The 8,491-nt window shown below is 36.7% G+C and overlaps 1 long non-coding RNA gene across 1 annotated transcript in view; it reads right to left on the bottom strand.

Annotated features, from left to right (window-relative positions):
- The window catches only part of LOC115427267 (uncharacterized), a 17,060-nt gene extending 8,920 nt beyond the window's left edge, over positions 1–8,140 (bottom strand). The window contains exons 1-2 of the long non-coding RNA XR_003936464.1: positions 8,131–8,140; positions 6,396–6,398 (exon numbers count right to left, since the gene is read on the bottom strand). This is a non-coding gene — a long non-coding RNA (uncharacterized LOC115427267). The remainder of the gene's footprint in view (positions 1–6,395; positions 6,399–8,130) is intronic.
- Between the last annotated feature and the right edge of the window lie 351 nt (positions 8,141–8,491).

An 8,491-nucleotide genomic window follows, 5' to 3' on the forward strand; every position in this document is an offset into this window, starting at 1 on the left:
CATGCAGTGATCTCATCTGTGTGAGGGATGGAAAATAAAGAAACAAAAGAGGGAATAAAAAAAAACACAAAAAAAGGGGAAGACAGTAGTGACGTAATGTGGTCGCCTTGGGCTGTGTGGGTGTGTGGTAGAAGGAGAAATGAGGAGGAGAGGGCTGGATAAAAGTACAGAAAGGTCAAGTCATATAAAAAGGTGGATTCTGCAAGATGATCCACTGCGCCTTCGGTTTTATTGACAGAGCCTTTTGTGTCTCTGAGCAACAACACATTTGTCTGCCAGTATGTAAGGCGTAGGAGGCATTTCATTTATTTTGATAGGCTTTCTTCAGGCTTCGCCGGTGGATTTGTGTGTTTATATTAATACATACTCTCTTTTAAAAGTGAATTTGTTCACAGATTCACAGATTTATAGCATTTTTCCCATGCTTCCCTGTGTTATTTTAACCCTTTAGCCCCTGACACATTGCTTTTTGACACCTGGTTGAACTTTAACCCTTATATACTCAAACAGCCTCTGGTGACCAAAACCATCTACTGATCTACACTGTTTAATACCTGTTGATCCACTGATCCTATCAATACATGTAAATAATTGGTGTAAAATGTAGTTTGTCATCTTTTCATGGTCATCAGATATGACCCATTTGGACGTTCAGAGGCTCCATAATTACTGTGCAAACACTGTCATCTTCTACAACATTGATTCACCATAAAACCCATGGAGTTGGATCCACTGTGGGTGGAGATGCTTGTTTTTATGTTCAGTTATTGATATCTTTGCTGAAAAAGTAACTTTTTCCTCAGTTTTCTCTGTTTCTGACATAATAAACCTCAACTTTAATCTGAGCTTTTATGAACATCTATGCGATCAGTGAATTAATTATAGGAAAATACATGATTTACACCAAAAAACACAAAATAAGGAAGATAATATTACAACAAATGGTGATAAATCCCTTAAGACAGGTTAAATATAGAGAAAAATTCATTTTCTCTCTATTCACAAAAAGTAGCTCTGGGTCCTTATGGGTTAAAAAGCAGTTACACGGTCAAAACTTGGAAAAACACAGTGAAAAAAACAAAAAAGGCATATCACAACACTGCAAACAACAGTAAAAACAAAAAACCACTAAGAAAACAATGTAAAAAAAAAAAAAAGTCCAAACTGTTTATTTTTATAGTGAGTTGGTCTCACTCACTGCTCTGTGTTTTACCCCCCATTACACAGGTGGCGGAGGGTGAACTGAGCATGCTCAGATGTCTATGGAAAGAACAAGGTCTACTCTATCAGCATGATTGGAAATTTTAACTATTGAACAAACGGTTGAATTTATATGAATATTTTAAATAAATCATACATTTACAATGATCATCACAAATATGTCAGGGGTTAAAGGGTTAATAGCGAACCACTTATCAATGCAAACCAGATTTACTGTGGTTCTAAATACGAAGTCAAACTGTCAACCGAGAAATTTCCAATGCTGTGTTTATTAAAGCTGGATGAGTTCTGTCTAGAGCTGGCTTAAGCAGGATTTCTGAGCAGCAATTTTCTTCTCTTGTCAATAAACACTCAGATTACTCATGTTTTCATCATTACAGAGCTTAGCAGGAAGTTTCATTGTCTGTCCAAGAAAAATTTTGTCCTACCTACAAACAAATACACAATCATGCATATTAGACAAGTAGCATCAGAGGGCATCATCATGAAAAGTACATGTTTTTTTTATATTAAACTTGACAATTTTTTATGACTCAATTACTGAGTGGTACTTCTAATTAACCCATAAAGACCCAGTGTTACTTTTGTGGCAGTTCCCACATGAATTTTTCTCTCTTTTTAACCTTCCCTAAGTGATTTATCACCATTTATTATAATATTATCCTCTGAATTTTGCATTTTTTCCAGTGAAAATTATCTATGTTCCTACATTTAATTTACCGATCACTAAGATGTTCATAAAAGCTCAGAGTAAAGTCAAAGGTTTAACTGAACATAAACCCAGTGTCTCCATCCACTGTCATTGATCCAACTCCATGGGTTTTACTGGTGAATCACTGTTGTAGAAGATGACAGTGTTTGCACGGTAATTATGGAGCCTCTGAACGTCCAGGTGGATCATATTTAATGACCATAAAAGAAGACAAACTGTATTTACACCAATTATTGACATGCAGTGATAGGATTAGTGGATCAACAGTTTGGATCAGTAGGTGCTTTTGGTCAGCTGTGGATGTTTGGGTCTTTATGGGTTACTGACGGAATCATTACTGAGGGGATAATATGTCTGTCATCAACTGCTCATGCTCAGTAACCCCTGACTTCCCTCATTTTTCATTTCTTAACTGTTTCTTAACTCACACGAAGGGGAACTAATAACAAACTGTCTTCAAAGTCAGTAAGAGTTCAGTGAGTTCAATAAGTTTTAATGAAAGGTTTGCTGCAGATGAAGAGTTATTAATAAAACCCGGAGTGCCACAGTCTCTATCGTCCCCTCTCAGGAAAATATGGGCTCGCGCTGCACCGTTTATCGTCGTCTCTCAGGAGAACAGGGTCACTGAGGGGTAGCCTGCTGGAGAGTGGGAGTGGGTGGGGGGGATTTTCTCTGCTACACAATATGAACTTCTTCCAGACAGCCTATAAACTTTTACTTCTACCACGTGAGAGATACCACCTTTTTTACAGTTAGGCACATGTTTTTCCATACTGAGGAAATAAGTTGAAAAGAGATCAGTTTGATCTAAGTGTCTATTACATTTCTCAACAAAGAATTCTTTGTGTTCAACAAAAGAATGTTATTTTTTGCCCCAGGATTCTCAAAGAGAACTTGTAATTTTCTCAAGAGATGAGAGAGGAAGAAGGGAACAATCAATTGAAGAATGAAGTAACACCAGCAAATGTTTGGGCTATTGATTCTTCCATTGTACACCGAGATAAAAGGGATTATTATTGGAAGGCCTTGTCCTAAAGACATGGAGAAGAGCTATTTGTTATTCCAGGACTGATATCTCCTAAAATTAAACTCATAACTGCTGTTTTGACAGTTGTTGTCAGTAACTTCCTCCCTCTTTTATATTGTCTAATTTTACATTTGAGCTGAATTCACATGACACATTGTAATTTTAAGTTAATCATTCTGTGACTGTACACTACGTTAAAGCTGTTATTATTTCAACACTGACACCATTAAGGCTGATGATATAAAATGTACAGGGTTACGGTCACCGGATCAGCCCCATTTTACTTAAACTTCAAAGGTTCGCTGTACAGTGGCTGCTACAACTGCAGAAGGCCCTTAAGTAAAGCTGGTTTATATGTTCTGGGATTTTTTTTATGTGTTAATGGAATCTCTAGTTCATATGTATACATCAGGCAACGATAATGGACCTGAATACTAGATGGAACAAGCTGTAAAATAAGAAGAAGAGGTAGGACAGGAAGACTGTTCTGATCGTAAAATGACAGCGTATTAAGGTCACTTTGTTGGAAAAAAGAAAAGTGAGAGGAGAGAAGGAACAATTTGAGAAAAATCACTGAACTTTTATTGATCACATTCATAAACCTAGCTTAAAGAAAGCCTCACAGATAAAGTCCTTGGGTTATGGCAGTAAAACTACTGGGTTAGGTTTGGGTAAAGGTCATGGTTTGTTACTACAATGATATTCTATTCTATTCTATTCTATTCTATTCTATTCTATTCTATTTTGTTGACAAACTATAGACTTGTCCATTTTCTGTTTATTGCATCAAAGCTGGGTTTGTCATTGGTTTGCTTGTATGGAATTCCCTCTTTGTACATAATTAAATTAACCTCATGCTGTAAATTGGTTATGAAGATAGAAGAAGGTATGTGTCCATCAAAACTGAATAACTATACTTAATCCTAATCATTATTTATAAATATATATATAAACATGAGCTTCTTAGGGATACACACACTGATTATTATATTATTATCACAATAATTAGCAAATAATATTCATCTTGTGTCAACATTTACTGAAGTTTTCTTTTTTCTTTCTTTATTTATTTATACCTGTATTTACTTAATTTCTGTGTGAATATATTCACTTGCTGCTCCGGGTACATCCAAATGAATGTGCGGTTGAATACTCAGAATACTCCTTTTTGCTTAGGAAGATTCTTCCTCTGAGTGAAATGACCTGGAAGTATCTGAGTGTCAGTCATAAGAGTTGTGTTTCTAAATTCCAAAGAGAGGAGCTTCAGTGCTTGATTTAGTACCTCCTTCAACATATGATCCACTGGACCATCCTTTATGAAAGGAGAGGACAGAATGTCTTACTATAATTCACTGTGTTGGCCACATCAGCCGACCCAGTACTCATGAAAAGAAATGATCAACATAGAATAGAATAGAATAGAATAGAATAGAATAGAATAGAATAGAATAGAATAGAATAGAATAGATCTTTATTGTTAATATTACAGGAATAATGAAAATCAGTTTAGCAGCTCAGGATACATGATAGACAGGACATACATTTTCATGTTATGCCAGCAATGTTTAATTTGATGATATCCTTTTGCTTTAAACAAATGCTGGTGTAAAATGTGAACTTAAGGCAGCAGAACCTGTACTCATGCATCAGTTCAACTATATATTCAATCTGAGTGTCATTCAGTTGCCTGTAGAACTATCACTGATATAAAACTCAACTGTATTAGTCAACGGTGAACTTGTTCTCCACTCAGACAGGCAGATCATGTTTTTAATTCAACAAGCAAACTTAAGAATGACCACATGTAGACTAATAGAGCTACAGACATAATGTATTGCTTTATGCTTATCTTGTTTAGATTTATGCTCTAGGAAAAGTAGATCAAAGGTTTTTTTGGGGGGATTAAGTGACTGAAGTTTTTGGTGATCAGGTGACACAAGGCCATGCTCTTATTGGAAGATTTTTTGTCCTCATGTGATCTTGCTGGTTTCCCAGGTTATCTTGAATGAGATACAGACTTTAAAGAGCAGAATGAACATTACATTCATAGATGTCTATGGGGTAAGGAAGCTGTCAAAAATATTTGTGTGCATAAGATAGAAATGTGTACATATGATTCTATAGTCATGCAAAATACATAAATATTTGTAAACTCTTGAATGAGTTCAGTCGTACATAAAATGTATTGTGTGTATTTTATCTGTCAGAATAGGAATGAATAAGTTTTGACAACAAGAATTACAAACACGAAATGCAACTTTACGATTGCGCTTTCTCTATTATGAATGTAAATTCACCAATGTGACTGTCAAAAATATGTAGAAAGTGCAATCATAAAGTTACATTTTGTGTTTGTAATTCTTGTTGTCAAAACTTATTCATTCATATTCTGACGGATAAAATACACACAGTACATTTTATGCACGACTGAACTCATTCAAGAGTTTACAAATATTTATTTTTTGCACAACGATAGAATAGTATGTGCACGCATTTTTATATCATGCACATAAATATTTTTGACAGATTCCTTATGCCAAAGGTGTCACAGGTGATGAACTTGTGTCTGGCTTTTAAATAGAACTGTAGTTTAATATCCAAACAGTACTTTTTTGGATACATCCTGTAGGTAATCTTAAGCCTATTTGTAACAGCTGGTCTTAGTGGTTTGGTTAAGGAGTTTGTCACTTGGGATAAAAGTGTTAGATTATGTATGTTTTGTGTTCTTTTAGTTTTTTCACTAACAGACATGAAAACTGAAGTCGATGCCTCATGACAGGTCAACTCAAGCATTATCAGCTGATGAAAGCGTCAAAAATGTGGCTCTGCACACCAGTTCATCACCACTGTGTTGATTTTCTCTGGCGCCACTGGATAAAAACCTCTATCTCCAACATGGCAGACCTATACATCTTCTTCTTCTTTTCCTTCCGGCTGTTCCCCTCAGGGGTCACCACTGCAAATCATCTTCCTCCATTTAACCCTATCCTCTGCATCCTCTTCCCTCACACCAGTTACCTTCACGTCCTCTTTCACTGCGTTTTTAAATCTGGTCTTGGGTTGTCCTCTAGACCTACTGCCTGGTAGTCCCTTCTGTCCTTTACATATTCCACTTTACTGATACACTGTGGCATGGAAAAGTAACCGAGTCCTTTAAAAATTCATAATTTTCTGAATGCATTGGTCATCAATTGTGATCTGATCTGTATCTAAGTCACAAAAACATTTTATGTCAAATTCATGTAGAAAAGCAGGACATTTCAAAAAAGGTTCACTTCCTTTTTTTTTGCAATTGTATTTTTTCCCCCCATTAACTTACAATTTTAAGTAAAAGGGGACCTGCTCCTGCTGTAGGCAAAGAAAAAAACAACAACTATTCAAGTCAAGCCAATTTTATTTATAAAGCACATTTAAAAACAACAGACACTGACCAACGTGCTGTACAGATTCAAAGCAGAAATAGAAATTAAAAACAGACAATAAAATATACACAGGTAAAATAAAATGAAGTAAAATAAATAGAACACCAAAATGTCAATTCTTAGTCTGGTTTAAATACCAAAGAATAAAAATGTAATAAAATAAAAAACTGTACTTGAGGTCCTGATATGGAGAGGTGCTTCAGTCTGGACCTTGGAACAATCAGGAGCAACCGGTCAGCTGACCTCAGTGAGTGAGAAGGAGTGTGCACAATTAAAAGACCAGGAAGATAAGACATTGCCAACCCATGTAATGACTTAAAAAAACAGTAAAATCCTACAATCAATTCAAAATTGAACCGTGAGCCAGTGCAGAGAGGCTAAAACAGGTGTAATAGGCTCTTGCTTGCATGTGCCATTTAATTCAATATTCAGGTGATAGTACTGTCACCTCACAGCAAGAAGGTCCTGGGTTCAATTCCAAGTTTGCATGTTCTCCCTGTGTTTGCGTGGGTCTTCTCCGGGTGCTCCAGCTTCCTCCCACCATCCAAAGACATGCACTGATTGGTTAACTCAGTGGTTCCCGCCCTTTTTTGGCCTGTGACCCCATTTTAACATCACAAATTTGTGGTGACCCCAGACGTTCAAAATAGAGACTTTTTTTTTTTTTTTTTTTTTTTTTGCTAAAATTAATTTGTTTTTGATCATGTAATAGCTTTGCTACACTATGTTGCAAAAAAACAGTAATTTTAGACGACATTTAATCTATATAATGTATATTATTATGGACGGAGGCAGAAAAGCCAGGTGTAGATTACTGCACAAAGTGAGAATTTTATTTTCCTTGGTCAGGATATGTACAGTCAGTCCAGCTTGGATTTACAAGGCTGACAATTAATACTGAACAAACAATAACTCAAACTATGAATTATGAAAGAGCTGCAGCATCTGAAACCGACCACAATGAACATTTGACAGATAAACAGTACCACAGTGCTTCAGTTTCAGACTCAGAGTTTGTCGTCTTTTATGTATTGTGATTGTCTCTCTCAACTCACCATATATTTTTTATTAGCAAGTTTGTATTTTTATTTTTATTTTTATCAATTACTAAAAATTTCAAGCGATCCCATTTGAATTCCAGGAGACCCCACGTGGGCTCACGACCCCAAGGTTGAAAAACACTGGGTTAACTGGTCAACCTAAATTGCCCATAGGTGTGAATATGACACTGATTGGTTGTTCGTCTCTCTGTGTCTGCCCTGCGATGAACTGACGACACGTTCAGGGTGAACCCCGCCTTCACCCATAGGTAGCTCAGATCGGCTCCAGCACCCCCCATGACCCTAGTGAGGATAAAGCTGTTCTGAAGATGAATGAATTAATTAGATTTCACTCCTGCATGAACGAATTAGATTTCACTCCCTTCTTCTTGAATGCTGAAGCCTTGAGTGTCTGTCTTTATTCCCTGGATCTAGATTTTCCCGTCTAAGTGCATTCTAGCTTCAGCCTTTTCCTTCTTAACTTCTGGGTGGTAAAACATAAAACGGATCTGGTTCATGGAAAAGATGTTGTTGTTTCTGTCTGACAAGTTATCAGACGATTTTATGAGGTCAATGACTGTAGTTCATGTTTGTGTGTGTGTAGTGTATACACTTAAAATTCAGAGAGAGCCAACAAGTGGTGACTCACTCATCGCTTTCCTTGGAGTGATATTTTTATCCCATAACAGAGACTTCATCTGGACTTACTGGACATGCTTTGAACGATCCTACCGTTGGCAGAGCCTGTTATCTCCAAGTGTACGGCACACTGCCAAGATCCACATGAAGTGTTGCTTTTTCTTTTTTCCAATTAATTTTCCTTTTTCCAGTAATTAATGTGTTCCTTCCTGATCCCGTGTCCTTCTGGCGGCATAGGGCAAATGTCTGGAGTCTCCTCAGGGATCCTGGCACTCTGCCTGGGACCCAATTTCAGCAGGAGTTCATGTCAGAGAAATGTGAGACAAAACGGTCTAATCCGTCTCTGCTATGTGGAAGGTAAATCACCTTTACATAGCAGTGTGATATATGTTTAGCATGTTCAGGCATGATAGTGAAAAGATGATGGAGA

Source organism: Sphaeramia orbicularis, chromosome 10 (assembly GCF_902148855.1).
Source record: "Sphaeramia orbicularis chromosome 10, fSphaOr1.1, whole genome shotgun sequence".
NCBI lineage: Eukaryota > Metazoa > Chordata > Actinopteri > Kurtiformes > Apogonidae > Sphaeramia > Sphaeramia orbicularis.